At 38.0% G+C, this 16,019-nt stretch overlaps 1 protein-coding gene across 1 annotated transcript in view; it reads right to left on the bottom strand.

Moving 5' to 3' along the window:
• LOC131681002 (reticulophagy regulator 1) overlaps window positions 1-15,818 on the bottom strand; it is a 60,125-nt gene extending 44,307 nt beyond the window's left edge. The window contains exon 1 of the mRNA XM_058961712.1: window positions 15,002-15,818. The gene's annotated coding sequence lies outside the window, so the exon portion shown is untranslated. The remainder of the gene's footprint in view (window positions 1-15,001) is intronic.
• Window positions 15,819-16,019: the final 201 nt, after the last annotated feature.

The raw sequence follows: 16,019 nt of genomic DNA, 5'->3' as shown, positions 1-16,019 counted from the left end.
TTTGGGTTTGTAAAAATCGGTTCATCCATCTCTGAGAAAAGTGAGTGAGATTGTGTTCGCGTACACACACAGACGCACATACACACACACATACATACACACACACATACATACACACACACAGACATTTGCCGAACTCGACGAACTGAATCGAATGGTATATGTCACTCGGCCCTCCGGGCCTCCGTTAAAAAGTCGGTTTTCAGAGCAATTGCAATACCTTTCTATTGAGAAAGGCAAAAAGGTTTTTCACATTGGTTTTTTGTCTATGATTGATCAAATCAATTAATATCAGGTGCTTTCCAATGTTTGTGTAGCGGAATACTTTTCAAGGTTAGTCACTCAAATATATGTAAAAAGATATATTGCAATAACTAGCTTAAATTTTTGCCGAAGTGCGACCTACACCGACAATGCAAAATTGCTAAACACTTTTTGAGCCTTACTAGTGCATTCAAAATTGTTAAATTATAAGAAACAATTACAAAATAATACTGTCGATGTGTACTATCATGAAGACTAAAATAATAAACCAAACATGCACACAAATTTCACTTTTCGTGAACACATTTCAATATTTCTAAGATAATAAGATAGTCTAAATTGCCTTATTTGATTAAGGGAACGAAGCTTTTTAAATCTTCCCAAAAATATTTATTATTCTTATGTAATTAATAGCCGTATTACCTAAGAGTATTATCGTAAAGTATCAAAGTTTAACTCCGACTATTTTCGAAGATAAATATAGTAGAACCGGTTTGCACGGAGTTGCGTAGGGTCAAGACGTAAAATCTAACCGATGTTTAAAGATTTTGAAATCAGTGTAAATGATTGCAAGAGAAACTGATTAACTCGAGTAAACACTTTGTTGTAGAAGTTTAACTACACTACTGCTTTAACCACTGAAATCAATAAATAAAAAATAAAAAAAATAATCCACTTATTGTTGTCGAGTGTTTTGTTGTTACAATGCTTAACTTTGACCATTTGACTCTTTATGGTTCATGCATTTAATGGTCCATGCATGTCTGCTAACTAGTGGTGTCTCAGATGCTTTCATAGTCAAAATCTTCCGTCGAGAGGAATTTTGGGCGATCGTCTTTGGAACTGTCATTTTGTATTATTCCTAGATCAAAACTATATCAAAATATACGCAAGAAAAAACAACGTGTGAAGTTGTCCAAAAAATCGTGGTTTCTGGGTCGAGTGGTCGCTTAACAAGTAATTACCTCAATAGTGTACTACTAGCTTTGAAGTGTCTGCATAAATACTGAATAAACCGATATTTTGAATCCCATTTATAATTAGTAATACGAGAATAACAAAAAATAAAAGTCTACGTAGAGTTTTCAAAGACACCCCCCCCCCCTCCCCCCCTCGTAGACAAACGTAGACTTTTGCCAGACCCCCCCCCCGTTCCCCCCATGAGTCTACGTGGTTTGAACGGCCCCTAAGCCACTGAAATTTTGGTTTACTGTCAAAACTTTAATAGAATGAGGAGCGCCGTAAAGATGAACGAAATCCATAAGAATACATTAGGCTCCTCATTTTCGATAATTCTAGGTACCGAAACAAGTTGGAATGAGGATGTAAAAAGTGAGGAGGTTTTTGGCAGTGTTTTAGAGTTGATCGTGATTTACGACTAACCAAAAGAATGTCAGGTGGAGGAGTTCTCATCGCAGTTTCATCGAAAGTTAATACCAGTCTTATAGTTTCACCAAAATTCGAAGAATTTGAACATGTATGGGTTAAAGCACATATCGCTGATGAAATCCACATTTTTGTATCAGTATATTTTTCACCGGATCTAGCTTGCAAATCAACATATGAGATTTTCTTTCAAGCAGATCTCCAATTTTCCTCCAGAATTTTAAGTTCACATATATGGTGATTTTAATCAGCGCACACATAAAAAATATTTTGTAATTTTAAATTTATTTTCATGTACATATTTGGAGCATGAATATAAATGTAAAATTAAGTTCCACCACAAATACACACAACTTGTCGTACTTTCTTCAACGAATTTTATTATAATTTTCCACGATGATTGAAGATTACAGTTCCATTAAACGGAATACAAATCCATTTTAATGTATTTTTAATTCAATATTGCTGTAAAATAAATAACATGTAATGTTACACGAACGAAAATGTAAAATCATACGCTTTTTGCTGCTCTCATTGAGTGCATCTAATTCAACTTAATTTTCAATCATATTTTTGATTCAAGCTTTGTATGTTTACATTCGTATTGATTTACATGTCGTTTAAATTTCATTATTTCTTGGTGTGCAACTTAGACTTTATTCCTGACTCTGAAAATGAGAATATTCTACTTCCTGACGTTGGTGAAAACGAAACATTACAATATATGTTTGAGAAAATTGCATTGGTGGGACTAAATCAAATAAACCATATAAAATTCAACACAATCGTTATTTAGATCTGCTTTTAACAAACATTAATGAAGATTTCTGTGTTGATGAATCTCATTCTCCCTTATAGAAAAATGAAAACTATCACACTGCAGCAATAGAATTCTCTGTTTTTGTGCACAAGAATCATAATTCCATCGACTATGACTTCAATTATAGAAAAGCTAATTATGAAAATATTAAATATAAATTAAGCAGTGCAAATTGGCAGTCCCTTTTCAAGAATCATGAGAAAATTGAATGTACAGTGGAGATCTTTTATAATATTTTTTGGCGAATAATACAGGAGGAAGTTCCACTCACGAAAAAACGACGAAATCATGCATGCAAAAATCCAGGTTGGTTCAACAAGGAAATTATTAATTTGAAAAATCGGAAGCAAAAAGCTCACAAAATTTACAGGAAACACAATAATCAGGATAATTTGGAAAAATACCTCAACATTCGTGACCAACTAAGTTTGGCTATTACTGCGGCACTAACGGTGTATAATGCAACGACTGATAATGAGATCAAGTTTTTTTTTCGAGAGTTGTCCTACTGGAGCTGTAGAGTTAGGTTCTCGGAAGGGCTCCCCGTCAGAATCACATACAATTTGCAGCCGAGACAGTGGCGCCCACTAAAACACTGCTTTAGGCCAATTGTACCGGGCCGTGATTCTGAATGTGATATTCATAAATTCGATTTTTATGTCGCCATGGAACGTATAGTATAGTAAATATGAGTATCATCTTTTTGATTGGTCCACCTGAAGGCATTGGACTTATGCTACTAGAGCCGAGAATAGGGGTTTCCGGACGAAACCGATCCATGATCGCACGAACACGGGCATTTGAAGTTTCACTCTGGAGACAGCGTTTATGAATTTATAAGTGCTAAACCATTCACTTAGTCACCGGGGTGTTACCACTTTTACGAGATCGTGTGTGTGGTTGTGCGTGGATGATCGCGAAGGACTCGAGCGTTCATATGTTGACGTTTTTGTCGCGTGTGCTAGTTTGTATGTAACTTTGCGTGGACACATTTTTAAAAGCGTATGGCCATTCGCATATTCTTCAATGATCGCGTGTAGATATCTTGTCTAGATTTTATTTCTATTGGCCCTAATGAAGGCATGAGTTTGGGTTGCTAGGATCAGGAGTAGAGACTTCCGGCCGTCACTGATCCATAATTGCGCGAGCGGTGAGTTGATGCTTGAGAACGCGTTAGTAAATTTTTAGGTGCAAACGTTCATTTAATTTCCGGGGTGTTTGAATGTTGACGAGATCGCGGGCGTTCGCCTTCGTGACCAAGTTTGTGTTATCGCGAAGGCCACGTTTGTACATTTGGAATAAGAGATTGTGATTGTATATGAGAGAAAAACAATTTGTGTTAGCGAGTGTTAGCATGGATCCAATTTAAAATATAGCAATAAAAGAAGGGTGCCTCTAGAGAGAATTGGGCATATTGTATATTATTTGACCATGGCAGTGGACAATAAAGGTCGCCAAGCTAAGTACTAAAATTAATCACAATGTAGCTTAACTAAAAAGAAAATAATCGTATCCCAAGTTTCTGTGATATAATCACTGTAATACTGCTTTGGTGGAAAAGCTCCCGGACCCTATCAAGGTACAGTATCATGCGGAGGGAATATAAATATCTATTTCCTAGTTGACCATTTAAAATCAACTCCTATTAATTGCTAATAATTGATGTATGAAGTTTATTCAAACTGATACATGTACTACTTGAAGATGTTTGCAATACCGTCAATCGAATCAGTCTATGGAAGGGATCACGTTCCACAAATGTCTAGAAATTTAGGCATCCGATATTAAGCTGTTCGTAACACAGATGTTAGATCTCTGGATCTAATTTCCGAGATGTCTGGGAATTGAGCAATCCAAAAACTTAGAAGCCTGAATAAACACACCACACAGTGATCAAATAATTTATATGAGAGTCCGGAAGTAAGAATTATTTAATAATTCCATAATTCTTGGTTTAGGATTTTGTGAATTTCCAGGAATCAGACATGTGTTCAAAAATTTTGGACACATGGTCCAAGGAAGTTCGATATGAGTAAGACTAAAAATCAAGAGTTGATTACTGAAACCAAAAACATTGAACACTACATAAACATTTTTAGTAACAGCCATAGAGCTCAAAGTAGAGCAAGGTGGTGATAAAGAAAATTAAAGAAAACCCCCGACATAAAGGGTGAGTCGATAATTATTGCGAAACTTTCAACCTTCCGTTACTATTGGAAAAAGTGGCAGCACTGCCGAATCACTCGGAAATGATTTTGTATTCGTCCAATAGTTTTTAAAATTTTGCGGTGGCATATGGTATATTTAACAGGAAATCGAAGTTAATCGCACAGTACGTCGTTTCTCCTGTTGTGTTATTATGTATTAGTAAGCAAAAATATTGCGAGAAATTTGACGTAGTAATGTATTTGAATCAAGCCACCAAAAAATACGACCACTTAGCATCCACAGCGCCATCTGAACTTGGCTAGTTGATGCAACGCTTTCACTGATTCTGGATGGAGGAGAATTCTTCGCAGAAATGCCATCAAGTAACAAATTCAGAGCCACACGCTGGCGGGTTTTGTGTTGTACTTCAATGTTTATATATTTTAGCTTATTGTAAATACATGACATAATCAAAAATATTATTTTTCATTCTGGAAGTGCGAATATCCAATTGATACGTGGATGTATTCGCGCGGGGATTATTATATATGAACACGGCCTCAGTATGTACGTGTATGACCAGGCATTCTTGAAATGGGTCGTTGGATGTACAATAGAGCTATCGCCTTTCATCTCTAGGGCTAAACATGTGTACACTCAGTTTTTTTTACGCGGAATTTGCAATTTACACGGTTTTCATTTACGCGGATTTTGAAATTTACGCGGTTTTTGAAATTTACGCGATTTTCATTTACGCGAATTTTTGAATTTACGCGGTATCCATTAACGAGGTTCCTATTAATGCGGATTCCTAAATTTACGCGGTCTTCATTTACGCGAATTTTTAAATTTGCGCGGGTTTCATTTACGCGGCCTGTATCCCCCGCGTAAAAAAAACCTGAGTATACATCTATGTGCAGTACAAAATTTATTAATAAATAGATGCAGACAAGTTTCTTCCATAAAATCCATCTCCCACTGCCGGGCAGTGGGAGATGGATTGTATAAACACATACACACTGTCAACCTTACGTAACTATTTTTATACTTTTATACAAATTTTGCCAAGTTTCTCTTTAGAGTGCACTATTTACATCCGCACATTTGTGCAGTTTTCAGTGAGATTCCGGTCGAGATGGAAGATAGTCAGCAAACAGCGAAAGAACTTAGTCATCCACGTCGAAAATTCTGGGTTGTCGTATCCCACTTTGCGAAAACTGATGAATATACATCATTCGACCGTCTGAATGGTTCTCCAACGGCTCCAGGAACGCTGGACGAAAGCCGGGAGCAACATGCAAAAAAACGAGAAATTGCTAATTTCAAACAGAATCCGAATATTTCGACGTGGGACTTAAACAAAGAAACTTCATGTTTGCCAAAGTATCGCCCAGAGGTCCAAGAAACGATGCGAATTAAAAACGTTCAAGATGCAACTTCCCAAAGCGCCAGTACATATTTAAAGTGCTGGCAAACTACGCACCCAAAGGATCTACACGACGCTGCTGACGCAATACCGGCGCTGCGAATGATGATATTTACCTCGAAGCGGATGCCGAATAGTTATCGGTGAAGGAATATTTCACGAGTAAGGAAAAGTTTGCTGTGAAGGACTGTTTCAAACGGAATAAGCTGTCGAAATTCGTTTAAAAGCACCAGATTTGGCGGGACACATGAAGGTTTAGTGTGTACCTTAGCCGCGATCGGTCGACTGTTTTGGAGCTCCTCGCTAGTCGGTCTAAAATCGTAGTTTTTCGGTACGGATTATCAAAGAAAAGTGTTTTTAAATACGAAGAACGACTCGGTGAACAGTTTTCGTAAATCGGAAGTGGAATTCAGTGATTTTTTTGGAGTTTTTCATCCCGGCGTAAAGTGATTCAAAGTCACACAGCATTAGTGTCAAAAGTGCTCCCCCCGCAATACGGGCCGTCTATTCCCGATGCGGGGAAGAAAAAAGTGTTTTAACAACGTAAATAATAATATTGGAGATCAAAAACTCACAAAAAAGTGTTTTTCCCAGTGATAAATCATTCCCAAAAAGTGAAAAATTTTCGGCGTCACTTGATGAAAAAAGTGGCGATTCCAAATTATCAGCGCGTCACCCGTAGCTATCGCCCGATAGGTGTCGCACCAATTTCTTTGTTCCACATTCGGAAACCTGCAGGTCAGTTTTTCTTTTTCTTCCGACATTTTCCAAACCTTTTTCGGGTCAGGACCACGTGCGTGGCCAGTGGAGTCTTCTGTATCTGCTGCATGCATACTGTTGTTGATAAATTGCGCTGTACTTGCAAACGTGAGAAAGAGAAAGGATTGCTCGGGCTGTTTGATGCGTGAGAAAGAAGCTGGAGATTTTGAGGATATCTGGAGAAGGTTTGGAATGGGACGAAAAATGGATAAGCAAGTATCAGTCACTCGCGTAAGTAGGAGATGAGGAAGAAAATAGAAAAATTGGTATATTTTTCTACAGACATTCTAATTTATATATATAAAAATCAAATAAATACACTAAATACGTGTCGATTTCTTACCTTATGTAAGGAATCGAAAGTCTTATTGTAATGTTATAATCCATTTGATACAAACATTACAGTAAGGCGGGGCTGGTTGATGGAACGATGACCTCGGAACATGTCTGGCGCTGTACACGAAATGGGTCATTGGAAAGTCAATTGAGCTAACACCTACCTAAATCCTTGAACCAAGTTATTTGCATGGATATGTTAAAATACATGCAAACATATTTTTTCTGTAAATCACTACCAGCTAGTGGGAGTTAGGATGGTTAACACACACACATACCAGATTTGGCGGGACACATGAACTTGTGACAAGTGTAGTAAGCCATTCGTGACTAGAGCTTCCAACCCTGCAATTTATATCCCGGGAATCATGGAATTTTTGCTTTTCCCGGGATACCCGTGTCCCGGGATTTTTTTCAATACTTTCCGAGATTCGGAAATCCCGGGAAGGCTTGTTTTCTTTTTCTCCAAAAGATATATGACCTTCTATAGAATATCTGCAGGTAATATTTGGATTGAACATTTTTTATGTGGCTATAAATATATTCACAAATACATTGGTCGGTTTATGGTTATTCTTAACTTGAATAATGTGAGCAGTTCTTACAACATTCTTTTAGTGATAAAACTAAACACAGTCAACATCGTATTTCAGAATTCCTCATATTTTTTCTATCAATTAATATTCCACTTCGCTAACAGATGATCGAATCTTCTGAGCGGGGCAATTCCCTTAAGGTTTACTAATGCGTGGTTCTCGCGTTTCTTGCAGTAGGAATATAAAAAAGGGTTATTGCATATATTCCATCTTGTGATACGAATTGTTGTTGCGGTAGGATTTCAGTTATACAATGCGAGTTAATGGTAGTTTTGCACTCGTTCATTGTGAGGCTTGACATTTTTCAATCCAATTATTCTACCAATACAGTTTGTTTGCAAACAAACGCAATTACTTTTTGCTGTCAAGATTTGAAATGAAGAAATATGAAAATGCTTCACCAAAAACTACAATTTTCTATAACGAGCAACTGCTCGTAATTTCCAATATTTTTGAAAGAAACCAAGAAAACACGTCCAAATGAAGAAGGCCATGTATGAACTAAGCATAAGTTATCAACGTACAGGATAATTTCAATGATTTGTATTACTCTAAAAATACTAATTAGTAGATGGCCGCGAAAGGATTTTTTCAAAAAGAATGCAATAAAATCAATCGGTTTTCAAAATCACACACAGAACATGAAAAGATTCTTTTTGATTAAAACAAAAGCTAGGTATTTTTATTGTTATTCTGTATTCCCGGGATCCCGGGAATTTCGATTTTTATTTCCCGAGTCCTGAGAATCTTAAAACACCCGGGAAATGGAAGCTCTATTCGTGACCAAAAGCACCATGAACGGTGAGATTCACGAAACTAAGTGTCTACTAAAACGACTATTGTCGTTTTAAAAAACAGCACGATGAAAAACTGTGCTTTGTCTTAATTTGGCGACAAGCTACTTCAAAGCCGTACAGGAGTGGTGTGCGGCTAACTCGATGGATTTTGTGCTGAAAGAACCCACCAAATTATCGTCAGCTCCATCCGATCAGCCATGATGAATGATCTTCCGAGGACCGAACGTTTACTTTCGCGTGTCCAGCATAACCGGTTTCAGGCGTGAGAGAACCGTACGACATACATACAGACGGCGCCGGTGGTTGAGTGATAAGCGTGACCGCCACTCATTCCAGTTGGCTTGAGTTCAATTCCAGCCGAGGTCGTTGAGATATTTTTCTGAGGTGAAAAAATCTGTGATCACGTCTTCCTTCGGAAGGGAAGTAAAGCCGTTGGTCCCCGGTCTATGAGTTTAGTGGATCGATATCTAGTCCAGATAGTGAAGTCACCTCTCTAGCGTCGGTAAAGAAGAAATAGATCCAACTTATATACTCTTACTAACAAAAATATCCTCCTCCTGTGATTCTTGTGGAGTGCGCAGTAGTATATACAGCCTCTAGCAAAAGCAAGTGTTCTGAATTTTAACAAAGAAACTTCCTTGAAATCGTCCTTTCCGTCGGATCAAAGCTGAAAGATTTTATTCTCTTTAATTTAGTTCAATAAATTCATCGGGAGTATCTTGCAATAAGTTTCTTCTCGCTTTCCTCCTTTAGATAGCTTTATCCCAATTTTCCGCAAATGACTTCGTATCCTGGTTTTAAATTGTGCATTAGGATTAATTACAAAGATTAGATTTAAGCTTAGAACTCACTTTTCTTGCTCGTAATGTGTGCCTCATGTAATTCAATATCACCACCTTAACCTCAACTCTTACGTTGCCTTAGTTTAAGTAGATTAAGTTTCCTAGTTTAATTAGATTTAGTGTGCTAGTTTAAGTAGATTAAGTAGCATATGTTTAATATAAGAAGAGAGAACATAATGTAATAAATGATATTGATAATCAGCTACCAAACCCATAACTTAAAACTTACAATTTCGCTTTATACCACCTCGACTTCCTAACGTGACAATATAATGATTTCACTAATTCTTCTCTTCACTCTCCACGACGTTTGCTGTCATCTATCAACCGAACTGACGTCTCATCTCCTTGCACATTGCAGCTTACATCATAGGGTTTTAATTCGGATTGCCCTGCAGTGTTGTCCTTAACAGCAAGTATCGGACTAACCATTCCTTCCCTTTCCTTCCGCGATCTACGTTCGGGCCTGGCAAGTGCCGGTATTGATCAATAAACACTTTAGGATTACCAGGAGTTGCACATTGAAAGATGTTTCGCTACTCCCAAGCATAATTATCTTCTTATTTCTCTGTACAACTTCAGCTAGTCCAGATCGATAACGGAGTAGCAGCCCAGGGGTGGTCGCACAAGCTCAAGAAACGTTGGGTACAATACGCAGAAACCAGCGGAAGGGATGGTTCGATGCTGAGCGTCAAAGAGCGACGGACGAAAAAAACCGGGCGAGAAGCCGGTTGTTGCAGCAGCTAGAAGTAAGAACAGGGAACGTTATAGTGAGCTGAGAGCAACCGAGAAAAACCTTCATCGTCGCAGACAACGTGGGCACGACGAAACGGTGCTCGATGAGGCAGAGGGAAGCTTTCCGAGGAATGAAAATATGAGGATGAAAAGAGCACCCCAATGCCTCTTATGATTATCGACCGATGCGGGAATCTGTTGACAGATCGTACAGGTTGCCAGGAAGGTGGAAGGAGCATTTTGAGAATGGGGATTAATGGATAAGCTGTGGATCTCCCTAACTATACGAAGCGCGAAAAGCCATACGAGAGCTGAAAGCGGTAAGGCCGTTGGGAAAGATAGAATCTCGGCCAAAGAAAAGCCTTCGGATGGGTTGGATGGCCTCGTATGCTCTATTCTCAAGTGTAATAACTATAGAAACATAACGATCCTCAATGCCATCTACAAGGTACTCTCTTTTATTCCACAGCGGATTTCATGAAGGACGATTGACGACGGACTACCCCTGCGACAAATTTTGGGATTAAAATTTTGTGACTCACATTTCAATGTAGAGTACGATTCAGTGGAACTAAACAAACTCTTACAGATTACATGGTTTTCCAACAAAACTAATTAAGCTGATTCGTATGACGCTGGAATCAAGCGTCAAAATAGACAGTCATCCGACTTGTTTGTGACGTTAGATGGATTGAAGTAGGGCAATGCACTCTCTATTGTTCAACGTAGCATTCGAACGTGTGATACGAAGACCTGGTGTACAAAAGAACGGAACCATCCTCACGAGATCTCCCATTCTTCATGGCTTCGCGGAAAACATCGGCATCATTTTTGCGGTTATTTTGCTTTCTGAAAGAGAGACTGCGAGAATAGGACTGTCAATATACTCTGACAAGACAAAGTACGTGGTAGCTGGTAGAGAACGAGACAGTCCGAATGGTGTTACATCTTGGAATACTAGTGACATGCGATAACGATGATAGCCGCTAGACATAAAGGTGTGAAATTGTTGCGAATAGGACCCTTAATTGACTTTGCCTATTTTGTAGTGTCAGTTATATGAGGATATTTATGAATGTTTCATCCAGGGTTGATATATTGATCAGCACTTTAATTGGCAATATTGCCCATAATCGCAAATCAGTCCATGTTCAATGGAATTCCCTATCTACATGGGACTGGCTTACGATTGTGGATAGAATAGTTTTGTATCGAGACGCTTGATGCATGCATATTATAGGTAGGGAAATTACTTAAGTTGAAGTAAAACCAAACTACTCGCGTTACTAGTACGAGAAATTACACTGTGAGTGACGTCAATCTAATTTCTCGATTTTTTTTAACAGAGCAAGTTATAAGGAGATTTTTTTCTATTGAAATCATAGGTATATTGTACTTTTTTATTTTGATTATATAGGTTTTAACCTCATGGCCATTTGCCTCTTTTCGGGTTAGAACAATCCCTTTAGAAAAATTTCTAACCTTCTGTGCGCGGTTGGGAATCGAATCCAGGTAAACTGCGTACAAGGCAAGCGATTTACCAACTACGCTATGCCCGCTCCCTGCTGCGATAATGACTCCGACATTTCCCATCCATAGGTGCTCGGAAGGACTCTATGTCAGTATCATGCTACAGTACCAGAAAAGACGGAAAGAGCGATATTTAGTTTAGAATGACACGGCTTTATGTATTTTTTTGTAAATATTTTCGCTAAAGAAAAAAATTGGATTAAAGCTATTTCGTGCATGAAGGGCACAATATATAATATAAGTAAATAAAAACGAATCTTGCGATTAAGATTCACCAAAGCAATAACTGGCAACATTAAACACCCTATTTATGTTTGCGAGGTCACGGACGCAGGTATGCGTGGATGATCGCGATTACGCGATTGTGAGCCACACTATGTCCTCTCTACAAATAGAATGAGAACTTTTTTTCAATCGAATATAACTGAACGGAGAACATGATAGAACCGTTTTTAAGGGGAAAAATACCCATTAGCAGCAAAACAAATAATACAGAGTAATGAACATGTTTGTAATGTGTAATGCTCAAATTATTTGCATACCACGTAAAGAAGGCAAAGGCAAAATGGAAAATGTTTTTTGAACCGAAGAACAAATGTAAGTGATCATTTATTTTTATGTGAAACGGCGATTACTTTTTTCATTGTTTAAAGTAGATATTACATGTCAAACTTTCCGGTGTAATATATTCTAAGTGAAAAAAGTGAAGCAAATATAAAACAAGGTTGGGCACTCTCATAGTAATGTTGAACTCATGATTAATATATCATAACATGATTATCGCATTATCGTAAATTCTTCTGGTAATGACATGCACCGAAATCTTTTGCATCAACCTAATGAAAAACACATCTAGATGCTTGTTGATCAAGTTTGAGCAGTTTCGAATGGTGTAATAAATAAAGCCTTGCTGGCCTTGGAACTGCGTCAACTAACCTCTTTCTTATATGAGCGGCAATCTAGAATCCTGCTTGATAGGGTACGATATAGACAGGTGAAAGTAGTTTTTAAATTTGCATAAAGAAAAGTACATGCAGGTGTTAAAGTATTTTGATCTATCGAATGGTGTAAAAATGCCTTTCTCGTGTAACTTTTTCTTTTGTCTACTGACTGTGGGTGGAATAATTTTAAACGTGCATTGCGAAGATCTAGAATCAGTTTTGCAAACCGAAACGGTAAAATACAGCAATGGGTAAGCCCTAAAGGGTCAGACAGAATGCTCCATCAATCACGGAGTGTTGTGTTGTAATTTTGTTTACGATAGAACTATGTATAATATTTTCAGCGGAAATACTGTTGAAATTTCTAATGGTCCAAACCATTTCTATGCAATCTGACCGTCTTTTGCATACATAGTTTTTTGGGGATATTTTTGGAAAGCTCATTTTTAAAAACCTCAACAATATTTGAAAATATTGTTGGAATGATGAAAAGCTGAAAATGCAAGTGTGGCACAGGACGAATGGTGGGGAAAATACGACATATTAGTTTTGGTTGATATTAGTAGCCGAACGGAACCGTATGCAGGACTGAAGGGCACATAGCACGGACACGAGTGAGGGGGCGATAACGACCAGGAAACAGTCGCCCTGCAAGAAATTCGTCGCCATCAGAAATCGACAGAGCTACTAATCCGCAAGCTGCCCCTCCATCGTCTGGTTCGCGAGATCACGCCGGACTTCAAAATCGATCTACGTTTCCAGAGCCTTGTAAGAAGCCAGCGAGACCTACCTGTGCACCATCCAGTCAAATTTCAATATTTTGTTACGCATATTATGTTTAATCCAAGCCATTCTATAAGTCTATTAAATAACAAGTGTTAATTAGATTGTAAAAACATCATCATTAGAGCGCTTCCGATTATCTAATAGGTCAAGATGATCGAAAAGATCATATAAAAATAATCGACGGGGCGATCCTCATCTCTACCTTTACAGCTAACCTGTAGTAATTATACAGACAGATGCACTCGAACATTGTTTTCACATTTAAGGTTGCCAGTACGTTTCGAGTTACTTCTGACTCAATCTAGTTAGTTATTACGTCGACATTATTGAAGAACTGATCCTAAGAACATACTGAGATTATACTTTCCTTTCAGCACACTTTGTGCCATGAGAACATAATTACAATTTTTTTGAAAATGGAAATCAGTGAAATTTTTTGTTCGAAAGTTCCTTAACTCTGAATCACCCAACCGGCGACCGCAATTATAGTGCAAATGTGATATCCAACTGTTGAAAGGAAGTTTGGACGTAGGAAATTTTCCTACACACATTCACACAGCAATTATCCGACTGATTGTGACTGCAGTAACGCTTGGCGCTTATAGTTTCGAGTAGAGTATAATTATAGCATGAATCGCTTGCGGCGTTGAGTGAAGCTCTCTTGTTGTGGTTGTATGAAAACATCAAAAACATATGCTCTAACAACGATGCTGTATAACTGAAAATACCATAGGTAACAAGGTAACCAAATTTAAACGAGATTCCCACCAAGTTATTGAACTGTTTAAAGCTTCCTATTATAGCGAAGGAAGGCGCTCACAGCTGCTTAAAGTCTGCTCCATCAGCAACGATAAACAACCTCGTGACTACCGAGTATGACACACCACTACGGAGAGCGACTCGATATCTAAGAATAAAATATTTTTGCATAAAATGAAGAAATCGAGCACATGGTCGAACTGATTGGGTTCGCGTGTCTTCGTGCTAGTCGCCGCGTCGATGCTGTTGAAATCCACAAATCCAGTGTAGGCCAAAAATAAACGGGAACTTATTGGAATGTAACATGGGTTATTCAAAAACTATTCAAGAACGTTTTCAATTTCGCTTACACACTTTTAAGTGAGTCATAAGAAAATTTCTCATTTTATGACATACATCTGAATGGAACAATAAATTTCGCTAGCCTCTAATTAAAAAAAAAACAATTGAATATTTTAAAACGACAAAAACAGGTCGTTGACACACTGATAGTATCTTTACAGTTGACCCAGCAAAAAAACTAAGTGTGAAGCTGAGTCAATGTTAAAGTATCCCCCGTAAAATTTAATCGCTCAAAACATTTTCTAATGTCGGCTTTACAAACAAAGACCAGAAACTGCACTCAATTGCTCTATGAGACCTATTCTTAATCACTTCACCGAGTAACGTCATGTGAATTTCCTTAACGTCACTATTTTACGTGACTATTAGAATAGAGCACCGTCAATCCCGCTTTTTGATGCTTCGTTACTAGTTTAGATGGACTTTTACCAACGGTTCAATTTGCTTAATAGAATGATTTTTCATAATTCTATAAGCGATACTATAGCACCGTCTAATACATTCGCGGTGTCACCATTAAAATCGTAAACTTACCAATGCAAGTTGCAGCTGTTCGAAAACCGTTGATCCTCACTGTTTCACAAATACCAGAGTAAATGAACTCACTGGTCCTTGAACTGATTTGTTTATCCACGTTCCAGTGAGGGTTCGTTTTTTAAAATTTATCACGCTAGGCAAATAATTCGATTCTGTATACTTGACTCATCAGTTTATAATCAATCTCAAGGATAGATCGTTCTAATATGAAATTAGCAACAACGATTCGACTCGAACGCAACGATGACACCTGAGTTAGATTTGTGTGCGTTTTTCACAGTTCATGCAGTGCGATATATTTTCATAACATACACTCATAACTTGGGTGTGCAAAAAATAACACACTATTGGAGCACCACTTTCACTCGATCGGAACCGTATCCAGTTCCGACTAGTACTTCGGAATATCGTGGAATCTACGGGGATTGACAACTATCACCTAATGCCACTAGATCCAATGTCGTCTATCGACACATTCCCAGATATTGAATGGCAGAAAAAAAACAAGGAAGACTGTCAGCTCGTTCGTATCGTCTTTTCTCTCGCAGAGAGGCACTTTTTTGTGTCCGGAAAACTACAGCGTAATTCCGACCGTCTGCCAATTTTCACTCCGTGTCCACAATACAGCACGAAAGATCACTCGCGGGTAAACAAGCACAATGGAAATATCGTGGGATACAATATTTCAGTAATGCTCATCATTCTGCACAATTATTGTTCAGATATAACACAATAAAGTGGTATGATATCTAATTATTTACCATTCTTGGCTTTATCTTTCTTTAGTAAAAACACAACAACCGGACCTGGCTGATGTCACCGACAGACTGGGCTTGAGAGCGCGAGTGAGTAGAATTTGCAATGAATCCACAGATCTTCTCACACAGCGATGAATCCAAAGTGGATGAATCTACAAACGATAGTCATGCAATTTTTGCATTATTATGGTTTAGTGAGAGCTTTCCATTCACACTTTCGTTCAATTTGAGCTTTCAACATCACGAGAGCTTTGGAC

The sequence above is a fragment of the Topomyia yanbarensis genome, chromosome 1 (genome assembly GCF_030247195.1).
Source record: "Topomyia yanbarensis strain Yona2022 chromosome 1, ASM3024719v1, whole genome shotgun sequence".
Classification (NCBI taxonomy): Eukaryota; Metazoa; Arthropoda; class Insecta; order Diptera; family Culicidae; genus Topomyia; species Topomyia yanbarensis.
The sequence above is the reverse complement of the archived record's forward strand: the minus strand, read 5'-3'. Positions and strand labels throughout refer to the sequence as shown.